At 43.2% G+C, this 22,921-nt stretch overlaps 1 protein-coding gene across 4 annotated transcripts in view; it reads left to right on the top strand.

The window, feature by feature from the left end:
- TSNARE1 (t-SNARE domain containing 1) overlaps positions 1-22,921 on the top strand; it is a 461,286-nt gene that overhangs the window by 42,212 nt on the left and 396,153 nt on the right. For all 4 annotated transcript variants that reach the window (XM_036400134.2, XM_036400166.2, XM_036400142.2 and 1 more), the window contains exon 3: positions 3,403-3,453. The gene's annotated coding sequence lies outside the window, so the exon portion shown is untranslated. The remainder of the gene's footprint in view (positions 1-3,402; positions 3,454-22,921) is intronic.

Below are 22,921 nucleotides of genomic sequence, written 5' to 3'. Positions count from 1 at the left end.
CATCTCCACAAAAAGGCTGCTCTTCCTCCTCTCTAATTCCCTTGCAGCTGAGCTTTGACAGCATTAAAACTTCAGGTGACCTCCATGTGAAGGCCTTTGCTTGCTCAAAAAGTGGGAGCTGGTTGCAATCCAGGGATGCCATTTTGGGTTGGGAGGAGGAATAGTGCAGGACCATGGGTATGGATGTGAGGTGGCTCAGCAGCAGGGAGTGAGGAAGCCTGGATTAATCTCTACATATCAAAAATATTGGTACAACAGAGGTGTTCAGGGAGTGTTTTTGTTGATTTGGCTTTGGTACTGTCCTGATTTCCACCCGAGAGGCTCTTTAGATGTTTGGAGTATTGGATATATCACAGTGGTGATGGATCTGGGGATATTCCTGGAGAACCCAGCAGGGAAATTCCTCCAGACAGCAGCTGATTGTACATTGTACAAGTGAGATGCAATCTGTGCCTCCACCTCATGAGCTGTGTTGTTGCTATTTTTATTTTTTTTTTAATAAATACTGTGTTTGTGCACTTGGATGACATTTCTCATTCAAAAAATGGAGGGGAGGAAGGAATGTGTCACCCACACCCAAGGTGCCAGGCACATAACTCAGGAGAATTACTCATAAAGCCACAACCTCATTATCCAGCTATGAAGGATTTCTGCCACCAATTTCCTCAGTCTGGCCACAATCCTGAAATTAATCTCACCTAAACAGTCAGGAGTGTTTCCTCTCTGAGTGCAGGCAGAAATTGTTTTGCCCCATGGTTGAATGCTTCAAACAAACACGAAAATAGGAAAAATCCCCCAAAATGCCCAAAGTGTAATAATTAAGCCGGCGCATTTGGAGTGTTAGAAAAGGATGCTCCCATCCCAGTTCCAAGCAGATGATGGAGTGCACAGCATGGATGGAGCAGACTGGGGAACACTCAAAGCACCAGCTGGGAAGCTGAGGTGGTTTTCCCCTTGTAAACATCTCAGGAGGAGGGATAACATCCTCTTTTGGGGAGCAGATGGGATCTGGAATTTCAGTGACCTTGTGGGCACTGGTATGATGAGCTGGTTTTTGGATTTTCTGAAGTACCTGCTGCTGTATTTCTTTCTCCTGCTGGAGTCACCTGGGTTTTGGCTACTCTGAGTGATATCCTGCAGGAAACAAGGACAGCTAGCCTGTGATGGTTAAAATCCAGACCTAAATGCACCTCTTATATGCTCCTCATAATATTTTTTTTTTCTGGAGCAGAAAAAAATGGCCTGTGAAGTCACAAATTCCCAGCTCTCAGCCCCTGGTTTTTGGTTTGTTTTTTTTTTGTTTTTTTTTTTTTGTTTTTGTTTTTTTTTTTTTTTTTTTGTTTTTGTTTTTTTTTTTTTTTGTTGTTGTTGTTTTTGGGTTGTTTTTTTTTTGTTTTGTTTTTTTTTTTTGTTTGGTTTTGTTTTGTTTTGTTTTTCTAAAGAAACAGGGTGAAGGAAAGGGGCTCTGGAATGTCCAGGAGAAAAAGCATCCTTATAACCAGAGCAGTGATGGTGTGGCTCAGCAAGAAGCTGGAGCCAGGATCTCCTGGGCCAAGCCAGGGGTCAGGCAGGCTGCACATCACCATGTCCTGGCCACTCTTCCCAAGCAGCAAGTGACAGGACAAGAGGAAACAGTCTCAGTTTGCACCAAGGGGGTTTAGATTTGATCTAAGGAAAAATTTCCCCACTGAGAGGTTTTTCAAGCATTGGAAGAGGCTACCCAGGGACGTGGTTGAGTCACCATTCCTGGAAGTATTTAAAGATGTGTGGACGTGGCACTTGGGGACATAGGTTAGTGTGGCCTTGGCAGTACTTAGTAGTTGAACTAATGGATCTGAAAGGTCTTTTCTAACCTAAATTATTCTGTAACTCTGGGAAGCTGAGGGCATTTCTTCTGTCAGCTGCTGGCTATGACTGGTGGCTGTAAAAAGTTTGTGTTTTTTCCTTTTATCTTGCCAAAGGACATAGAAGTGCTGCTGGGCATGTCCCAAGTGTGGGACACTGAAGGATGAGGTGGATTAGCACTCATCTGCTGATGGGGACCACAGCAAACAAGAAGGGAAGGAGTGGGAGGATTGAGCTGAGTTGCCCCGTGGTGATTTCCATAGGTTAAACGGGCAGGTCAGTGGGAATTACATCCTCCAGATGTAACAACTCCATAAGATCAGTGTTTACAAAACCCCTCACACAGTTGGATCCAAATCTTGATTAAACCTCGAGGCTGGTTGTCCCCAGCCTGCTCAGTAGCACACACTCACTACTTGCACCACCTTTTGATGTTTCTCACTCCGAGCAACAAGAAGCTGCTGCTCTGGGAGGGGAAAATCCTCTGTCACAGAGTGTAATTGGCTTGGTGTGTTTGCACAGAGGTCACCAAGGGCTGGGATTGCTGCTCTGCTCCTCTGGGCAGATACAAATCATTGCTGCAATTTTATCTCTGAATTTTTCTCTCTGGGGAAATTGCTTTTTTTTTTTTTTTTTTTTTTTTTTTAGATTTTTTTCTTAAGTGAGCTTTCTGTAGAGAGCATGCATGTAGGAAGTACAAGCCATTTGTATAGGAAGTATTTATAAATGCAAAAGGATTATTAAAGTGTTCAGCCCACAGTGACCAGAGCTGCAGGCAGTGTGTGAAGGGCTTGCTCAGTGTTGTTAATTGAGCAAAGCAAGTAGGAGTATTAATTAAAAGGCCTTTTGTGCTCTTGAGGGCTGCCTGGTGCTCGTCTAATGCAGGACCTGCCCCTTGGGGTTCTACCAGTGCTTTTTCCTGGCAGCAAAATCGGCTGCTTTTGTAACCAGGGGGTGTTGTTTCTAGAATAAAAGCTAAAATTGGAAATTCTTGGAAGGTAGGAGTGTGTGTACGTGTTTGAAGGCCAGCAGGAGAGAGAAACAAGCAGCTGGTGAGAAATGCCAAGACCTTGATTCAGCAGGGTTCTCCCTCTTCTCTCAAATCTGACACACTGAAATGCTTAACTGGATTGTGGCCAGAGTGCTCCTCCCACAGCAGGTTTGGGATCTTAAAGAAGACTGGACACTTAAACAAGTGATTCTCCTTTTATATTGAAGGTTTTAATTTGTTATTTATTAATTTTGCAGGTGTCCTGCAAACAATTACACCCCCCTACTTTAGTACTTTTGCTAATCTGGAAATATTGAAACCTTCTAGGAATTTAAAGATTCATATCAACTCTCTTTTGAAAAGGAGATGCTGTTCCCCATGCTCAGCAGTGATGTTTTGAGGAACCAACAGCTGGTTTTGTACCTATTTCTACAGCTCAGTTTAGAATGTGCCTGGATATCAGAGCTCTTGGTGTGCTGATGGTTGCCATGTCCTTAACCATGACAGTGAAATAGTTTTTTTTTTTTTTCCCCAGTACTTATCAGTTGTCTTACTTTTTCTTCCAGATTAGAAGAAAGTCTTGTGTGCCCAGGAGAGCAGGACTTGGGAAGCAGCTGGTAAGAGCATCTCTTCAGGAGAGGGTCACCGGAACATGGCATTATGGGGCTCAGGCAGATGCAAATAAAATTTTTCCCTTGAGAAACTTTTTTTTTTCCCCGTGACTTTCATTTTATAGGAGTTTCACTCTGTTTTGGACTGAGTTGCCAAAAGGGAGAGCTGGTTTATGGAACTTTTTGCTGGTGAGGCTGGGCAGGGAGTGCTTTATCTTCACTCCTTATCCAAGCAACCTTATCTAGGAGTTGTCTCAGAGCTTTGGCCGTATTTTCATGTTCTCCCTATGTTCTCATTGTGCTGATCCTTTGCTGGTTCCATGTCTTTGATCTCTAGAGCAAACCATGTACAGGAATAAAATAAACATGGAGAATGTAGTGCTTTGAAACTTGGGTGCTTAAGGATGCCAGGCAGAAATTGAATCATGGAATAGTCTGGGTTGGAAGCAACTTTTGAAGGTCATCAAATATAATCCCCATCAATGAGCAGTGAGATGTCCAATGTTGGGACATCTCCAACTTCATCTGCTTGCTCAGAGCCTCGTCCCACCTGGCCTTGAATCTTTGCAGGGATGGGGCACCTACCACCTCTGTGGGCAACCTTTTTTTATGTCTTACCAAAATGTTTTATCTCCCCTGAACCCCTACCCTCTTTCAGTTTGAAACCATTTCCCTGAAACTACAAGCCCTACTAAACAGTCCATCCCCAAATTCCCTGAAATCACTGAGAACTGTATTGTTCCATAGATCTTCAGGTTTAGCTTCATGTTCCTCATCTTGGACACTCCTGCCAGGATTGTAAAGCCTTGTTGGTCTCCTGGGCAGTGTGAAAGGCAAGCAGGGGAGTGCTGGTCCATGTCACACTGGTGGGATGTTCATGTGTCCCCTCCCAGGGAAATTGCTTCTTGCTCCAGCAGCAGATCCAGCTGTGGCAGCTCCATTTGTGGGCAGCACAGCCACAGCCAAGTTCCACTGGCTTTTTCTGGGATTATTCTGTCCCTTCCACCTGGTTTACCTCCCCTTGGAGGCATAGGGAGATTTATAGGACTCCTCCTCAGTGACCCTGGAGACAGAAACTGATTCATCCCCCACAAGGCTCATGTTTGAGGAGGGAGCAGTGCTTTGTGTAATTTTCCTGTCCCCTGTGGCAGCACTGGTGCTGAATCAGTGTGATGTGTGTCCCCCTTGATACAGGTGATGTTTCCCTAAATCCCAGTGCTCATTCCCCTGGATCTGCTCTCAGCAGGACTGAGCAGAGAGCTTTAGTGGTGTTACTGCTGTCCTGAATAGTCCCCAAGCACCACATCTGGCTGGAGAGAGAGAGCACAAATTGTCTGCCCACGAGGGTCTGGACTGAAAACCAGAGGATTTGGCTTTCATCACCAGCTAGTCATGCCTTAAAACAAATTTTGCTGAGGACATCTTTTATCAGCTTTATGGTTTTCCCTTCCCATCTCTTACTTTCACGTGCAGTTTCTTCTGTGTGGTAGAAAGGAGCAGGTACAGGAGAGTGTGGCCTCTGGGAGCAACCAGGACCAATGGGTTAGAAAGCTGTAATCAGCCAGGTGATGGAGCAGATGGTTTCAGCAATGAGGGGGGAAATAGCTGTTGTGGCATCTCTGTGCCTGTCTTGCTCTTGCTGGACCTGGAGTCACCCAGTGCAGGGCATTGATGGTGGTGGAGTGAATTGTAAAGAACACCAGGTGTGATGAATGTGAAAGTCCTGTGGTGTTGTGGGAGCTGCACTGATGGTGTCAGCCAAGCTGGGCTCAGGATCTCTCTCCCCAGCTGTCATGGTGGTCCTTGGCTCTATTGACAACATTTTAGCCCCCGTCAATTTGTTGACCTGTCAGTCCTGTCACTGTCCCTGTGTTGAATTTGTGCTCTTGCACATTTCTTGGTTGCCCTCTCCTCACCCCATGTGTACCAGGGGTCTGTTGCTCTCCCTGTCTATCTGCTGCATGATGAGAAAAGTGGATGGAAACCCTTTGGGAAGAGTCACACACTCTTAAGTTGGATGTGGAATGCTCTTGAAAATCTCGCTGTTTGTTAGCCACAGGTGGTGCTTTGGGAGCAAAGCTATAGAAGGACATCATTGCAGCAGAGAGTCCAAATCTCTCCCTGCTCAGATTAGTTCTTCTTCACCTCCTGATACCCTGCAAGTCCAGGCAGTGGAGTTGTTTTTAGCTTTTTCGTGCTCTGTGCTGAGTGAGCACTGGTGAAGGCACTTTTGCTGGAAGGGCTGCACAGGGCACAAGCACAAGGTGCTCCCTGGCCCCAGCCCTTTCGTCCACATCACCAAGTGTTTGCCAGAGGCTGCTGAGGTCTGGAGAGGCCACTCCTTGCTAAGTAGACCAGCAGGTTCCCCCTGGGGACTTTGTTCAACTGGGCTGACCCATGCTTCAGCCATTCAGGTGATGCAAGTAAGAGAGGTTGACTGGGGCTAAGCTTGTGCCTGGATTTGTGTCCAGCATCAGCTTCACTGCTCAGACTTTTTGTGTGTCACTGAGGGGTTTTCTGTCTTTGTCTCTGGCTGGTCATTGGTGCTTTCAGTTATAGGCACAGTAACTGGAAAAGCTGTGTTTTTATCAGTCATAAATTTACATCTGTGTGCACACAACTATCTATAAAATAAGCCTTTAAAACAAATGGAGGTGTAACATCCATGTGTTGATGTCCTCATTGTGCCCAGGTCGTTGCTAGATCTCATTGCATTTTCTCCTTGTCCCCATCTTTCTGATCTATTCAGGTGAACCCCACAAGTACTGCTTTTCATGAACTGTTCCATCACATGCTGATTTTGTCCTTAGGGATGTGAAGGACCTGGGTGCTTTGTCCAAGGGCACATAGAAGGGCTCAAAGCTGGTGATGGGACAAGAGGAAATGGCCTCAAGTGGTGGCAGGGTGTGGTATTTTCTGAGTACCCCAGACGGAGGAGGAATTGAGAATCTGACTCCATGTTCTTAGAAGGCTAGTTTATTATTTTATGATCTATATTATATTAAAGAATGCTATACTAAACTATACTAAAGAACAGAGAAAGGATACAGACAGAAGGCCAAAAGATAATAATAAAAAACTCATGACTCTTTCCAGAGCCTCAACACAGCTGGACCTGTGTTGAGGCTCTGATTGGTCTTAAGTCAAAACAATTAATGTGAAACCAATAAAACAGTGACCAGTTGGTAAACAATCTCCAACCACATTCCAAAGCAGCAAAACACAGGAGAAGCAAATCAGAAAATTATTGTTTTCATTTTTCTCTGTGGCTTCTCAGCTTCCCAGGAGAAGAAATCCTGGTGAAGGGATTTTTCAGAAAATATGACAGTGACACAAGGGGAGGTTTAGATTTGATATTAGGAATAATTTCTTCACCAAAAGAGTTGCCAAGCATTGGAACAGGCTGCCCAAGGAAGTGCTGGAGAGATTTAACGGGTGTGTGGATGTGGCATGTGTGGTGGTGTTCTCAGGGGTCCCAGGACGAGGAAAGAGATGAGAATCTTGACTCCATGTTTCAGAAGGCTGATGTATTATTTTATGATATATATTATATTAAAAGAAAATGATATATTAAACCTGTACTAAAAGTATAGAAGAAAGGATTTAATCAGAAGGCTTGAAAGGGAAGGAATGGAATGATCATAAAATCTTGTGACTGCTCACAGCCTCCACACAGGTGGCTGTCATTGGTCATCAAGTAAAAACAATTCACATGCTGGGTAAACATTTCTCCAGATCACATTCCAAAGCAGCAAAACATGGAGAAGCTGAAGCTTCTCAGTTTCTCAGGGGAAAAGATCCTGGTAAAAGGGTTTTTCATAAAATATGTCTGTGACAGGCACGTGGGGACATGGCAGAGTAGTGGCCTTTGCAGTCAATACTTGGTTAATGGTGGAACTTGGTGATGTTAAAGGTCTTTTCCAACCTAAACAATTCCATGATTCTTTGTGGACTCCTGGTGGAGTTGGCTCCCCTTGCAGCAAGCTGCTCCGTGTGCTCACCACGCAGGAGATCCCTGGTTGTGACACTGCTCTGTGGGATGCCACTGAGTGTGTGTGGAAAGGAAAAAGAGCCATTATGCAACACCCTCGTGTGGCTGTCCCAGCTGCCAGCGTGTGATGTGAGCACTGTGGTGACCCAAAATCCCTTCTCCCTGGGTGGTGGGTTAATCTGGTAACTACCCACGCCTGCCTTCATGGGGATGTCCTGGCATTCAGTGCACCCCCCCTCAGAGCAATGGGCAGTGTCATCAGGCTGCTGGCACATTTTGTGTTTTCTCAAACCACTTTCTTGGCCAGCATTCCGGCGCTGGGGTGGTTTCTGGCCGGAATTCCTCCATGTGGTGGTCCCTGCTCAGTGAGCAGAGCTGGCTTCGCCTCCACAAAGCCTGCGGCTCCCGTCTTGCTGCTTTCCCCCTGCATCTCAATCCTTGCATTCCTGCAAGGGAACAAGATAATCTCTGTGCTGGTTTTGTAGCAAACTCTCCTCAAAGTGACAGCTGTGGGCAAGGCTGTGTGGCTGTGATGTGCTGGGATTGCTGATTCCCTGGGCTGCCCTCCTAATCTCCTTAGCACTGAGAGTTGCTGCTCTGAGCTCCCTCGCTTGTCTTCCTTGAGAAGTGCTGCCTCCAAGTAACCAGGGATCTGCACAAATTCCCTGGCCTTCCCTGAACAAGTAGGAAGGTGTTCTCCCACTTGAGCAGCGTGCTTTGTTTTCGGCAAAGCTGAGCATGCAAATGGAAGGAAAGTTTCCATTGTTGGATGCCAGCGCTGCTGTCGGGCTGTGGGAGGTGTCTGCTGTGCACCACGTGGGAAGAGGGTTTCTTGTGGTTTGGGAATGCTCCTCAGATGGGGAAAACCTGGGTGTTAAGGAAGGATTTCTAATCAGATGGCTGGAGCACCTCTCCTAGGAAGATGGGATGGAAGAGTTGGGGCTGTTCTGCCTGGAGAAGGGAAGGCTCCAGTGAGACCTCAGAGCCCCTTCCAGTGCCTAAAGCAGCTCCAAGAGAGCTGGAGAGGGACTTTGGATAGGGGATGGAGGGACAGGACAAGAGGAAATGGCTTTAAACTGACAAAATGGAAATTTAGAGTAGAGATTAGAAAGAAATTCTGACCTTTGAGAGTGGTGAGACCTTGGCACAAGCCGCCCAGAGAAGCTGTGGCTGCTCCATCCCTTGAAGTGTCCAAGGTTGGATGGGACTTGGAGCAACCTGGATAGTGGAAGGTATCACTGCCCTTGGCAGGGGGTGGAACTGGGTGATCTTTAAGGTCCCTTCCAACCCAAACCATTCTATGATTTTATAATTTTATGATTTTTTTTTTCTTTTTGATGTAGGGGAATACAGGGATGTGAAATTACAGTTATTGCAGTAGCTAAAGGCAGCTTCTGGATGTTTGTAATATTCAAAAATTGAGATTAATTTCCGCTGCATATTAAGGGATTGATGGAAGCTTTCCTGTGCTGTGCAGGTGTTTGGATCAAGCACCAGCACCTGAAAACACATGGATATAGAAATTAATGTTGTTCCCACGTCTCACACTATGGCAGCAGCTCAAGTGACCTCTTTTCCAGCCTAAAAATGTTCTCTTTTTCTTCTAAAGTGTGATGGGGGAAAGATGAAACTGTCCTTGCCCTCCCTCTATCAAATGGCTGCCAACTTATAGTTGGGATTCTGTGATAGAGTTGAGGATTTAATTTGATTTATTTATGTATCAAGTTTTTAAAGGATGGGGATTAATTTTTCTCTTTTGACCTGGAATTTACAGAAACTCAGGTCCCAAAATCAAGAGCAGGTGCCTTGTTGTCTTAGGGCAGAGACATCTGTGAAGCCACCTTCCTTTCTGCAGCGAGCTGCCAGTGAATCTGTCCCGTGTCAGGCCAGACTTTTTGGCTGCAGCCTCCATTTTTCAGGGCCCATCAGTATATTTTGAATTATCTGCATCCCTGGGCCTTGCAGCTTTCTCTTTGCTCCCTATTGCCAGATTTGGATTTTTTTGGTGTGCTTTAAAAACATCTTCCCCTCACACAGGCAGGTTCCTGTGCTGGTTTGGGATGACAGCCTAGAGCTGTTGTTGTGCAAGGTACCAGCAAAAGAGGTAAATCCAGATGTTCCTTTATTTTTCTGAGCAGAAGGGAAGAAGCTGATGTGAGTTACTTCTGCCTTTAGAGATCCAAAAGGCTGAATGTATTTCTGTTTCAGCTGAATGAAATGGCAGCCCTCCAGCTTGCTGGCTGCAAAATTGAGGGTATTTTATGGAGCCATAGTTGGGATCTTTCCTCTTTTTCCCTGTCCTTTCACAGTATGTAAAGATGGAGATACCATGTAAGGGGTCGTGTTAGAGCAGCCACTCTGGGAATCACAGAATCCATAAAATGCCTTGGGTAGGAAGGGACATTACAGATCTTCTTGTTCCAACAACAAAATGCTCTTCCAGACCTACACACAGTTCAACATTGTGATCAGCATCCCTCGGAGATGGATCACAATGTTGAGCTGTGTGTAGGTTTGGAAGAGGATTGTGTTGGCAGCTACAGAGCAGAGGAAGGCAAACAAGCAGTGATTGCACAAGAATGATCTCCAGAGCCCAAAAAAATACTCACCCAGCATGAAACAGTAAGAGGAGGAAACCCTGTGGCACTATCCAAATCCGTTGTATGAATTCCAAGGGAAAGGACATCACTCTCTTCTAAAATGACAGGTTTTCTATAAAATTTGAAATGTTGATGAAATTTTGAAATGCTTCGTGACTTCCCAACTCAGTTCTGCTTCCCACTCTCATTTTCCAGATAGCTACAACCTATAGTAGGGCAGGAGAGATCCTAAAGTCAGGGAGGGTCAGGATAATGAAGGTGAGAGGCCATGGCATAGTGCCTGTCACTTACGGAGAGTATTTCAGCATTTCGAGATCTTTTGAATCAATGTTTGTGGTTTTAAAGTTGTTTCTGTGAGTTGGTTTATGCCATCTATCCCAGTCTCTTCAGCAATGTAATTGCCTGAGATGATCTGCTCTGGCTCAAGCTGGCCAGCCAGGAAAGATCTTGTCCTGGGCACCTTTGAGTTAGGACTGTATTTTAAGTTAGAAAAAAGTGTTCTCTGTCTGTTTAGAAAGAGCAGCTGGGAAGCAGGTAAAGAAATCTATCAATTTTGGTTTTTAAACACAACATAAAAATAAATGCAGAAATAAATAAAGGAAACCTGCAAGCAGAGGATTGAAAAAGTTCAACTTCAATGCTGTTCTGTGTGAATATTATTCTAAAGGATCAGAGCACCTTTGCCAAATGAAAAATATTGTCTGTGCCTGCTGGCATTGCTCATTCCCAATAAGGTGCAGTTGTTCAGTAAGTGGTTACAATTTTGGGGGTGAAATATTTAGAAGTGATTAAAAAGCAATTTAAAATATCTGTGCTTTCCCATTAAGCTGTTGCCAGGGGCATTGAACAGTCTGTATCCTCCCCTGCACTTAGAACCAGCCTTTTGTCACACTGGAGGCATTTTTATAATAAAAATACATAAAATTACATCATGTATCGACCAGAGCTCAGTTAACTTAAGCATATGCAGGGCCTCTATTAGGAAACAAAAACCAGTGGCTGGGGACATTGATTTTTGTAGGAATTAGTAAATTTGGCATATCACTGTATTTTTAAATAGCTCCATACCCTCCCAGTGCCAGTTAAGGAAAGATGGTATTTCCATTTTTTCTCTGACCCTTAAATTGGACAAGAAAAACCCTGGTTTTTTTTCCCTTTCCCTCTTCCTTTCCCCATCCATTTCTCTGTCCTTTCCCTTCCTTTTCCTATTCTTTTCCTTTCCCTCATTGTCTACAGATCTGCCTTTTTTTCCCTTTTCCTTTCTTCCTGCCCTTCTGTTTTTCTTCTTTCCCCCTTCCTTTTCCTTGCCCTACTGTGCCTCTACAATGAAAGCAGGCTAAACAAAGAAGCTCAGTGCTGTAAATCTTTACAAGACACAAATCATGGAATAGTTCAGCTTAGAAGGAGATGTTAAAGGTCACCAAGTCCAATGATCAGGGACATCCTCAAGCAGATCCCATTGCTCAGAGCCCCTCCAATCTGACCTGGAATGTTTCCAGGGATGGGGTATCCACCACCTCTCTGGGAAGCCTTTTCCAGTGTTTACCACCAACACTGTAAATAGTTTTGTCCTAATATCTAATTTCAATCAACCTTCTTTTAGGTTAAAGCCATTTACCCTTGTCCTATTGCAACGAGCCCTGCTGAAAGGTTTTCCCCACAATTCTTTTCAGGAAAGTGGGGGATTTTTAGAAGAAAAGGGTTCTCAGAGTGTTCAAGGCCAGTTTGGGTGGAGCTCTGAGCAACTTGGCCTGGTGGAAGGTGTTCCTGCCCATAGCAGGGGGTGGAACTGGATGATCTTGAAGGTCCCTTCCAACCCAAACCATTCCATGGTTCTAAATGCTGTTCCTTGGCTGAGGTGAATTTTTTCCAGACCTGCCCTGTAGAGGCTGTTGGCCTTGACTGGGCTGGTTTCTTCTCTCACAAATGGCAATTCAGATAAACAGCATCAAATTGCCTTTTAAGAATTAAAATTCTGTATTTATAATACATTGCCTAATCTCTGCTGCTGCTATAGGGTAGCCATAATTAAAAGGAAAACTTTACTGTCTAAATTAGCAGATAAGTATGGTGAGAGATGGCTATGGGTGGGGGAAGGACATTCTGCAGGCTGATGGGATATTTGCAATGTACTCTAAAAATTTAGCTTTTTAATTATTTCTTAGGCAACAAGGGGAGGAAAAAAGTTGGGTGGTAGAGAAGTTGACTCATGATATTGAAGTGATAAACAATTTTCTCCTTAAAAAACCCAAAAGCCTGTGTTTTGCAATAGCTTTTGAAAGTTAATATTTACAGGACTGGAAGTTGATAGACTTTCTATTGTGTCTTAACTGATTTTGATGGGGAAGAGATTTCTGACTGTGTCACTGCCAGTTAGATCAGCTTTGGCAATGCTCTGACAGGGTTTGCAAGGATCTGATGTTATCCAAGGAGAAGTGCACTGGCACAGACACGAGCTGTGAACCCACCCATAATTTTTTCATGGTTTCTGCAGTAGCATTTCCCTCTAATGAGGGAAAAACAAACAAAATCCCAACTTTTGAAAAGTCCTGACCTGGATTAAACTAACCTTGGCTTTTCTGTCTTTTATTATTAAGTTCTCCTGTGGCTTTGTTTTTGTCCTGTTTCTGCCTGCAGATGTTCTGAAGAAATCCTGAGCTTTGGTACAAAATATAACTCTGTGTTTTAAAAACTCTACCCCTTTTTACTTAAAGTAATTGCACCTTTGTTATAAGACATAAAATAGCTATATGTCCTGCAGATCTTCAGATAACATAATAGTTTTACTGGTGGCAATTATTCTCATTTCTGAGCAGAGGTATAGCTACAGGGCCACCTTGTTTGTACATGTGCTTGGTTGTATGAGATTTTCAATCCCATTGCTGAAATGGAAAATTGGGAGGGTTTGTCCCAAAGGAAGGAAAGGAAGGAGCATGTGAGTCAGGAAATTTGTGATGTTTAGTGAGTACCCACTCTTATTTTTTAATTGGCAAGAGTTTGGCACTGTTTGGAATTGCTGTTAGAGAATTTTTTAAGTTGTTGGCAAAGTCTCAATTTCCCTCGTGTCCTCAGCCAGCACCTTGGATATCCTGTATTGGGGTTATGATGAAGACAGAGCTATTTCAGGTTATGCTGTTGGGGCTGCATCTCCAGGTCCAGATCTTCATATCTTTCTTTTTGGTTTAGCCCAGCTCATGGGAAATAATTGGGCTCTTAATCACATAATGGTTTGAATTGGGAGGGACCTTAAAGATCATCTCGTTCTGCCTGGTTGTCTGTGGCAAAATGTTATTTTATGAGCTCCTTTGCCTTTGGCTCGTGGCATTGAAGTTTGCTTAGCCTCTGCCACATGTTGGCTCCATGTCAGGAGTTTTTCATCTCCTCCACCTGAGGAAGAACGGGCTGAGTGAAGTGGTTGGAGATGCTGAGGTAGATGCTGCAAGCTGGACATGAAGTTGGACACCCAGGAATCTCCTGAGTGCCTGCTGGAGCCAGGAAGGACTGCCCAGCCCTAATTCTTTCCTTCAGACACAGGCACAGTGGTGTCTTGTTGGCTCAATTTTCTCCTGCATATCACAATTTGGCCACTTCTGCCTTGCAGCTGGACACAACATAAATTTGTACAAAGGAGGAAAGAACTCAACTCCTGTGGGAGGTCTGAGGCTGTGGATTTTTCTCTTTCTGAATAAATTCGTAGTTTGCAATCCTCTAACCACTGTCCAGTCTTCCCTGTGGGCTCAGCAGGGATGTCTGGACCACAGCCTTGTTTTTCTTGGCTCTTCCCTCAAAGTAATTGAGGAAGTAATATGAGTCTCTAGGGTGTCTGGGAAAGAGAAGATGGAAGCTGCTGCCTTAACTTTCAGTGCTGGTTTTTCAGGACTGGTGTGTGTGTTCAAGAGTTCTTCAATACATCTGCAGGCACATGGTGGATTCTTGAAAGGCAAGGAGATGGATTTTGATGATCCTTGTGAGTCCTTTCCAACTCAGGATATTCTGTGATTCTGTGATTCTACTGCTATGGCTTGTGTGGTCCAACCTCCTCTACCTGGGCATGATGGTGGGGCTGCTCATCCTTAATTTCCATTGTATCCCATTGTTTTAATGCAGAATTTGCTCTTCCCCTTGAATTGGGATATGGGGGTTTGCTAACCCATTACATTTGGGAATGCCTGCAGCAGAATTGTTCCAGGATATCAGGTGGTTGTTCACAGTTGGGTGTTTCTCTGGCTATTAATGGGATGACCTTTGGTGTTTAATCCTGCTTGAGCCCTATTTGAGACCTTCTGAAGGACTTTGGTCCTTTGGTCAAGCCAAGGGTATAACTTTGCTGCTATAGTTGTGCCACACAGCTCTACTGTCAGTTGTTGATGCAGCACCTTTTGAAATATTCACATTTAATGGCAATACAAGGCATGTCTGAGCTCTGAAATGCCATGGAGAACCAAAGGAGTGGAAATAGAGTGGCAGCAGAGCTAAACACTTTTTGGCTTTTGTTTATGTTGAGCTATCTGGGTTTTGTGCATTGACTGATCTGCTTGCTTGGGCTGCTGACATTCATCTCTCTTGACTGTCAAATTCAGTGTAGTGGAAATGTTAATCTGGCCACAGCCACAATGCAAAGAAGCATCTTCAGGTGAAAACACACATAGAAGCCTTCTTAGGAATCTGTTTAGGTCTGAAGAACAAATCTGTACATGATTCTGGTCATGTTTGCTCATGTTGTGCAGTGAAGTCCCATCCCTGCAGCCTGTGGGAGCTGCTTGGTGATGTCTCCTCCTGCACAAGACAAATTCAGGGATCCTCCTCTTTCTTAGTTCATGGAACAGGGCTCCCACTGGGATCAAAGGGGTTTCAATGGTGCATATCCCACCACATCTCCAGTCTAGGCTAACCAACATCCCAATATTTAACTGTGCCAAAGGCCATAAACCTCTCTGAGATTCCACTCAAAACTTTGGAACATGGAGATGTCCTTTATTTCCAGGCCATACCTGTGTAGGATCTAAGCCATAATCACAATCCTTTGAAGTTTTAAGCCTCTGTCTCCTTCTGTCTGATCTCCTCTGTGCTGTCACATCTGCCTGCCAGGCTGTCTCCTGCTCAATTGGGTTCCACATTGACACAAGATTTTCTGGTCCCCTTTCAAAACACCTTATCTCCTTCTCCCTTTGTCTTTTGCCTTTCAAAACACCTTATCTCCTTCTCCCTTTGTCATTTGCATGAAATTAAAGCTGTTTCTTTTTTTGGTGGCTTTCCTGGGAGCTTGGACTCTCCTTTGCTGTTCTCTCAAGTCCAATTCACTCTGGGAAAGGCAGACCTGGAGGCAAAGTTGCTGTTGCTTTCTGAATTTTTTGTCCTTTTTATCCAGGACATGTTTGTAAATGCTGACATTCTGCTGTCTCCATGCTGTATGGAGAGCACCAGAGCTTTCCTGCCTGTGGGATTGTCCATGAAAATTTGGCTAGGTAAATGATCCTGGCATCATTTATCTGTTCAAAGCAGTTTGGGAATCACTGTGTGATCCATAGGGCAGGACTTTTCTGGAGGAGGAAAGTCTCAATGCAGCAGAGATTCCTGTGCCAGAGGTGGGTGTGGAGTCTCCAGGAAGGACAAAACCCCAACCAGCATCTTGCAGGATGGTTTTTCTCTTGGTGTATCTGGTGGGGATGCAGGGAATGTTTTTGGTTGTTTAATTGAGGGACCATTCTGGTGAGTTCTGCCATAGGGAGGGGAACAGGGGCTTCACCTGCAATTTCATCCAGGGTGGAAGTTTATTTTTTGTCCTTGCATTTTTCTTTTTACTGCTTTTTGGGTGGATGGGCTGGAGGACAAAGAGTCAATGGATACTGTGTGCTTGGAACACTATGCTAAATTTGGATATCTAATTGTGAAATTAAATTCTTCCAGTCCCAGGACCCATTCGTGCTGCTCTAGTTGGGTGATGATCTGACTCCCAGGTGATGCTCCAGCTCTGGTTCTTCTATCCCAGAGAGATCACAGCCTATAAAACTGTCTCAGTTGCTCTGGATGGAGCCTGAGCATGTTGAAATAAAGGTTTTCCCCCCAGGGAAAGCATGCCAGGCTCGTGGTGGCACATTTGATGTGTGTGTGGGACATTGAGCATCCAACCTCTGCTGCTCTTCTGCAGAAATATTTTGTCAGGATTTCTCCCCCTCCCTTTATTTGTTGAATGGTGTGTGAAATTCAGCACATTTGATGGAATGATAAGATTTACCTCTGAAATGGAGCTTTTGTGTGTGAACAAACCTGTGTGGGGATAGTTGGAAGGAAAGCTCATAATACCACCAAAGTCTTTAAAAGCTAGAAGCCTGAGCCTGCTGTCCTCTCTTCACCTCAATTTCTCAGGTGTGACAAGCTTAAAAGCCAGAAACCTGTCTCTGACTGCACACTAGGCATGACACAGTGAGTATATTTTTGGAAAATGAAGAACAATTGGTGTGTAACTGAAGGAAAAATACAACTGATGCTACTTTACTGAAGGAAATCCCACTGCTGCCTCTTTTTTTCTTTTTTTTTTTTTTTTGTCCCCTGGAAGCTACAGAATTTACTACACTGTTTATGTGCTGAAAGAAAATGGTGATAAATTAGTCCCTGTAGCCAATCCTACTGGTACCACAGAAATAGTTGTATTTATGGAAGTGGTCAAACATGCAGTAGTGTCCAGAGATGTATGGCAATGTTTACCCCAGACCACAGCATTGTGTGATTTATCACAGGGCACAGAGCAGGCCATAATGTGTGTCCTAATTAGTGTAATGTACCTTGTAATAGCTGTGAAATAAATTCTGCACCAAAGCTTTTGGCCCAACAACACAGGATCTAATGCAGATTCCATTAAGATAAAAGGGGAAAAAAAACCAAAAATGACCCAATGCTGTAAAGGCATTTGGGTGAAGTCTGAAGTACATCTGTACATAATCACAGAATGGTTTGGGTTTTGAAAGGGACTTTAAAAATCATCCAATTCCAACCCCCTGCCATGGGCAGGATCACCTTCCACTGGACCAGGTTGCTTCAAGCCCCATCCAACCTGGCCTTGAACATTCCCAGGTTGGATGGGGCTTGGAGCAATATGCAGGTGTCAATTTTGTGGGCAAAATGTGTATTAACCTTAATATTAAATGTGTGTTAATATAAAAATGTGTGTTAATCTTGGATTGCTCACCCTTTCCCTTCCATGATACAGAGCTCTCCTCTGTCCCATGGGCTCACTCTCCCTCTGTCAACCCAAGGGAATTGTTTATTGATTAATGCATTAATCAGCCCCACATCTTTGCTTGCACCCTCTTGGTGTGGCTCTTCTCAGCACTTGGTAGTTTTAGAGAGAGAAGATGAGTGATGATCGTGTTCTGAAGCTCTGTGAGTGTCTTCCAGTTCCTTATCTCTCTTGCAGATGGTATTTAAGTGTGCTGCAAAACATAATTCTCATGTGGGAGTGGATCTCCACATGGACTTGTGGGATTTCTTCTGGTGTATTGCTGAATGATGCAACCAAAATCAGCTTTTTTTTTTTCCTTTTTTTTTTTTTTCTCATGGAGCTCCTGGAGGGCTGTCAAGTACTGATGTTACCAATTCATAGAGAAGGAAACTGGCTCCCCAAGGGCTTTTGCTGTGAAGTGCTGTCAAGAAGGACTAAGCTGAGACCTTTGAGCTTTGCTTCCCAGCTGAGCTGCCCTCCAAGGGCTTGGGACAACAGTTTCTTAGTTGGTGTAGGATGAAATTTCCTTCATTACTTGCTATCTCTCTATCTAGTGTAAAGGCTTTTTTTCTTATTTTTATTTTTATAAAGAACTTTCATTATTCAGGTCTTTATTAGGACAGATTTTTATTTTTGGGGCTGGTGCTGTGGCAGTTTGGTTTGTTTTTTTTTTTTTTCCTGTTCTCTTTCTGTTCTCCCCTTATCTGGTTTTTCTCTGTAGATCATGAGTATTTGATTGAGGGTGGAAGAGTCAAACCAACACAAATTTATTTGCTCTGTCAAACTTCCTCTTTGTAATATTCTTCTCTGTGTAAAAGATGACACAAAATCAATCTCCTGGTTGGCATCGTCATTTCTCTTCTGGCAGCTTTTGCTCAGTGATCATTATTTTTTGTTTGGCCGCATTTCATTCTTTAATGTGTTTTCAAATACATCATCAGATAACAATTGTTGAGATCCTCCTTCCCTTTGAAGGTCTGAGTGCAGATGTGAATTTGTGTGGCCTTTTCCTAACCTTCTGTGATCATGTCATGCTGTTTTGTTTCAGAAGGGATACCAGGGGAAGGAATTGAGTGCCAGTCAAGAATGAAGAATGAGGATATTATATTGTGGAATGGGACTTGGCTTTCATAATCTTTTTCAAGCAACACATTTGTGGAAGATTCTTCCAAATATTTTTTTTTGTGCTCCAATTCTCTCAACTTTTCCCCCCCATCATGCTGCCCTTCACTTTTTCAGGTTCTCCATCATTTTTGGGTGACTGTGAATGCAGCTGCCTGGTTTTAAATGAAGTGAACCAATATATGGATTTTTAAAACTACCGTTTCAGTGGTGAAATTATTGTTCTTCTTGAATATTTTAGTTCAGTACAAGTTCTTTCATACTATAATTTTTTTTTTTGTTTCAACAGATTTTTATTAAAACCTTTATATGTGTAGAATTCTGTATTCAGAGGGAAAAAAAAGAAAATAAAAGCATATGGACATAGTTGAGCTTCTAATCTGAATTGAATGAACTTTTAATATTTTTTGTAGTCAAAACTCTGCAAGGCTTTCTCTTTCCTCCCTCCCACACAATAAAGATGATTTATGAGTTCCATGATCTGAGGAACTGGTCTGTAAAGACTGGGGAAAGTTATTTTTGTTGAGAGAGTATTGAGAATGGCAAAGAGTGATGACCAGGAGGACTCAGAGCCAAGGTGAGCCCCAACAGTGAGAAGGCAGAGACTGGTGATTTAACCTCCAGCTGATTTACTGGAAGATCATTCTTTGCCCAAAAATCCACACTGGTGAAATTTTAAGTCCAAATTTAGTGAAGGATGTAAATATAAATCTGAATGTGATTCTCTTTGACTCTGAGTTTGTCTTATCTTAGGGGAGAATGTCAGGGAGTTCCTTCCTACCCCATGAAGTGGATCTGCACAGATTTACCCCGTGTTCAGCAGGAAACTGCAGATTTCCAGAGCACCTCTGATGGCAACTGTGAAATTAGCCTTGCAGTTCTGCCATTAAGCTGCTGAAGAGATTTATTTCTTGAACAGCTGTTCTCAGATGGGAATTTTCATTTCTCTAAGTAGGATTGGAAGCTGGGAAGAAAATTTGGCTGTTAGGTTGATGAGGCAACAGTCAGAAAATTATGAACAAAAAAGGAGATGTTTTCTTCCAAGAGTTTTGCAGTAAAATTATATTTAATGCTGTCTTCAGCTGTGTCCCATTGATCTTTTTGGTGAAAGCTGTTTGACACATTTGAATTTATGTGTCTAAACAGCTTCTTATGATGGTTTGTTGGGTTTTTGTTTTGTTTTACCCTAACACAAAAGGGTGACAGCAGTTTCTCTAAAAAGACAAGCTAAAATCTTGTAAGTTACCATTTTTTCAAGATGTCTCAGCTCCTGAGGAGACAAACTGCTCTCCTAAAGGTGTTACAACTCACTTCTGAAACCTCAAGATTTTCTTAAGATGCCTCCCTTCTCCAGCAGTGATTAATTGCTGCTCCTATAACCTAGTGGATGGAGTGGCCTGGTATAAATCCAGACACATGGAGACCTTTGCTCATCTTTAATCATCTGCTGTCCAGTGCCACAGTGGAATAAATTATTATTGTTGTTATAAAAGCTGCAATTTATCTTCCATCAGGCCTCATGGCTAAATTTTTAATTTTTTGTTTTGTCTTCCTTGAGGCTTAGTAGATTTAAAATTTTTTTAATGTCTACCAATAGAAATTAAATTAAGAGCATTTTAATGTCCATCAATATAAATGAAATTAAGAGTATTTGCACAGCTACTGTGGCCACACAGTTACTGCTCATCACAATTTGATTGCAGCGATTTCTCTTCAAACTGACCCAGAATAACTCTGGGTGTGTTTCCTTCTGCTCTTGAATATTTGATTCCCAGGCACACAATCCTCCTTTCCCTTTCTCATATCACTTCACTTGATGCATTGGCAAGGGCTGGGTAGAACAAACAGGTATTTTGTCCTCATGAGATATTTGGCAGCTCTTTATTGGCTTTCTCAGCGCCGTTCTCCTGATGTGAGCCGAGGATCAGAAGCTGGGTTTATTTTAGGCGACTTATAAGACAAAATATAAGCTGCTTCAGCTCCTTTTCTTCCTCTGTGTAGGCACAGGCTACACTGTGGGAGCCACTGGAATTATATCTCTGAACAATGCAGCCTTTCATCTTTCTCAGACTGCAGTATATATATATAATCCGACTGGTTGGTTTATTACATTTTTATTGCTGTCAAATTTTTCCAAAGATTAGACTGGGAGGAAAAATGCCTTCAGAGTGAGATCTATGAAGGTGTGAAATGGCCCCTGAGGAGGGCCACTGGGAGCACCACAGCTTGAGTTATTGCAAGGCAGGCAGTCCAGAGGATGGGAAAATCCCCCCTGGAGGTGATGGTGCCTGGGTGACCTGGCTGGGATGGATTAACCCGTGCTGGGCTCACCTTTCCACAGGGTGGGTGGGTGGGTCCTGCTGGGAGCAGAACTGGCTGTTCCCTATTGTCACAGACATGTTTTATGAAAAATCCTTCCCTTAGGATTTTTTCTCCTGAGAAGCTGAGAGGCCTCAGGAACAAAACGTAAACAATGATTATCTGCAGCTGTGGAATGCAACAGGTGGATCTGTGATTGGTCTCATGTGATTGTTTCTAATTAATGGCCAATCACAGTCCAGCTGTCCAGACTGTCTCGGTCAGTCACAAGCCTTTGTTATCATTCCTTTTCTATTCTTAGCTAGCCTTCTGATGAAATCCTTTCTTCTATTCTTTTAGTATGGTTTTAATATAATAGATATCATAAAATAATAAATCAAGCCTTCTGAAACATGGAGTCAACATTCTCGTCTCTTCCCTCATCCTAAGACCCCAGCGAACACCACCACACCCTATGAGTCTGTGGGATTTAAAACATCTCTGAGATGCATTTCTGATTAAACAGCCAAAGTTTCTGTGTGTTACTGGACTGTGTTTCTTCACACTGATGGCTTCTGAATGGTTAATTCCAGATATTCTCTCACTTGTTTAAAAGTTTAATTGCTCTCCCCTTTACTGGAGCCTTTCAGTACCTAAAGGGAACTCATAAAAAGGGGATGTGGGGTGCATATTGTTAGGAGAAGGGGTAATGGATTTAAATTAAAGGAAGGTGGATTTATACTAGAGATTAAGAATCTCTAGTTTCTAATTTTTTTTATAGTGAAGACCTAGCACAGGTTGCCCAGCCTCTCTATCCCTGGAAACTCTCAAGGTGATATTGGATAGGGCTCTGAGCAAACTGGTCTGGTTGAGGATGTCCCTGCTCAGTGCAGGGGATTGAAATTAGGTGCCCTTAAAAGGATCTTTCCAGCCCAACCTAATCTATGATTCTGTGATTTCATTTTTAGGTCTGAATAGGACTCCTGAAGAAGTACAAAGGGTTGAGCAGGTGGTGGTCTTAGGGCTGAAATGAAAATGAAAGGACCAAATGCTGATTGGTGCAATGGAACTCTTGAAATCAAGAGCTGATGGTTATTTTTCACATTTTGAAAGCTTTCTTGATGGGCCTGCTATCTTTATCTCAATTTTTTTTCTAATTTTTTTTTTTTTTTGGTAATCTGTGCAGACACACTCCCATTCTGCTTACCAAAGCCCCCATCCTGCAAAGATTGACTTTCTTTTCCCATTTTGGAGGAAAGAATATCTTTTCATAGCCAGTGGGAATGTGGGGAGGAACTGCTGCAGCATAAGATTTGAAAACTTGTCTCTATAAATGGTAAGGGCAAATTCAGCATTTTGAAAAGAAATAATATTTTTAATGTACATCTTGGTGGAGGCTTGAGCTTCATTTGCATGGCTGTACGAATGCAAGCAAGAAACCAAGTTATTTCTAAAAAACTCAACAGCCCAACTTTGCTTTTTCCCCTAGAAAAGCTACATATATTGTGCAGTGTGCAAGACCTCTGCTTCTCTCCCCCAAGGAAATTTCTGTTCTTTTACATTCCTCCATTTTACCACAGAGGGCTTCCTTTGAATCAATCAAGACTTGATTAATTCCTTATCCCATATGGATGTGAGTCCTGGCTGGATCAGCTTCTCCTTTTATTTTAAGCTAATAATTTGAGCTCCATGCAGGTTATCTCTTGGGGTTCTTCCAGAGAAGAACCTTGCCACGTAAAGAAGTTCCTTTTGCTTTTTGTGATTATTAAAAGATGTGAGGCACCATTTGCAGGAGTATGTCCTGAATACTTTTTAGAAACTTATTTTCAAAAAAAAAAAAGTATTTTCCAGCTCTCTGTATTATTTGATCCGTTATCTGTTACCTTCACTGTAGAAAGTGCCTTGCTGCATTTCAGTGATAACCTTATTGCTGTGTATCTGAGGCGGTGTTTAGGTTTCTGTAGTGCCTTTCATTGTGGCATCTCCAGCAGCTTTGCAAGTGGGCTGGAAAGTAGGTCAGTGTTATTCTCATTTATAAAATAGAGTCTGAGCCTTTAGGTTTTTCTGTAGCCAATTTTTTTTGTTGCTCGCAAGTGGTTCTGGCTGTGGAGAAGTTGCTGACTTTTCCTCTTCACTTTGCAGTTCTGAACCTCCCCCTCCTTTCCCTACACAGCTACAAAACCACTTCTGGGATGCTGAGAGAGATCTGCCAGCATTGCTCATCCCAAACTTCCATGTTGAGCT

The sequence above is a fragment of the Molothrus ater genome, chromosome 1 (assembly GCF_012460135.2).
Source record: "Molothrus ater isolate BHLD 08-10-18 breed brown headed cowbird chromosome 1, BPBGC_Mater_1.1, whole genome shotgun sequence".
In the NCBI taxonomy this organism is placed as follows: domain Eukaryota; kingdom Metazoa; phylum Chordata; class Aves; order Passeriformes; family Icteridae; genus Molothrus; species Molothrus ater.
The sequence above is the reverse complement of the archived record's forward strand: the minus strand, read 5'-3'. Positions and strand labels throughout refer to the sequence as shown.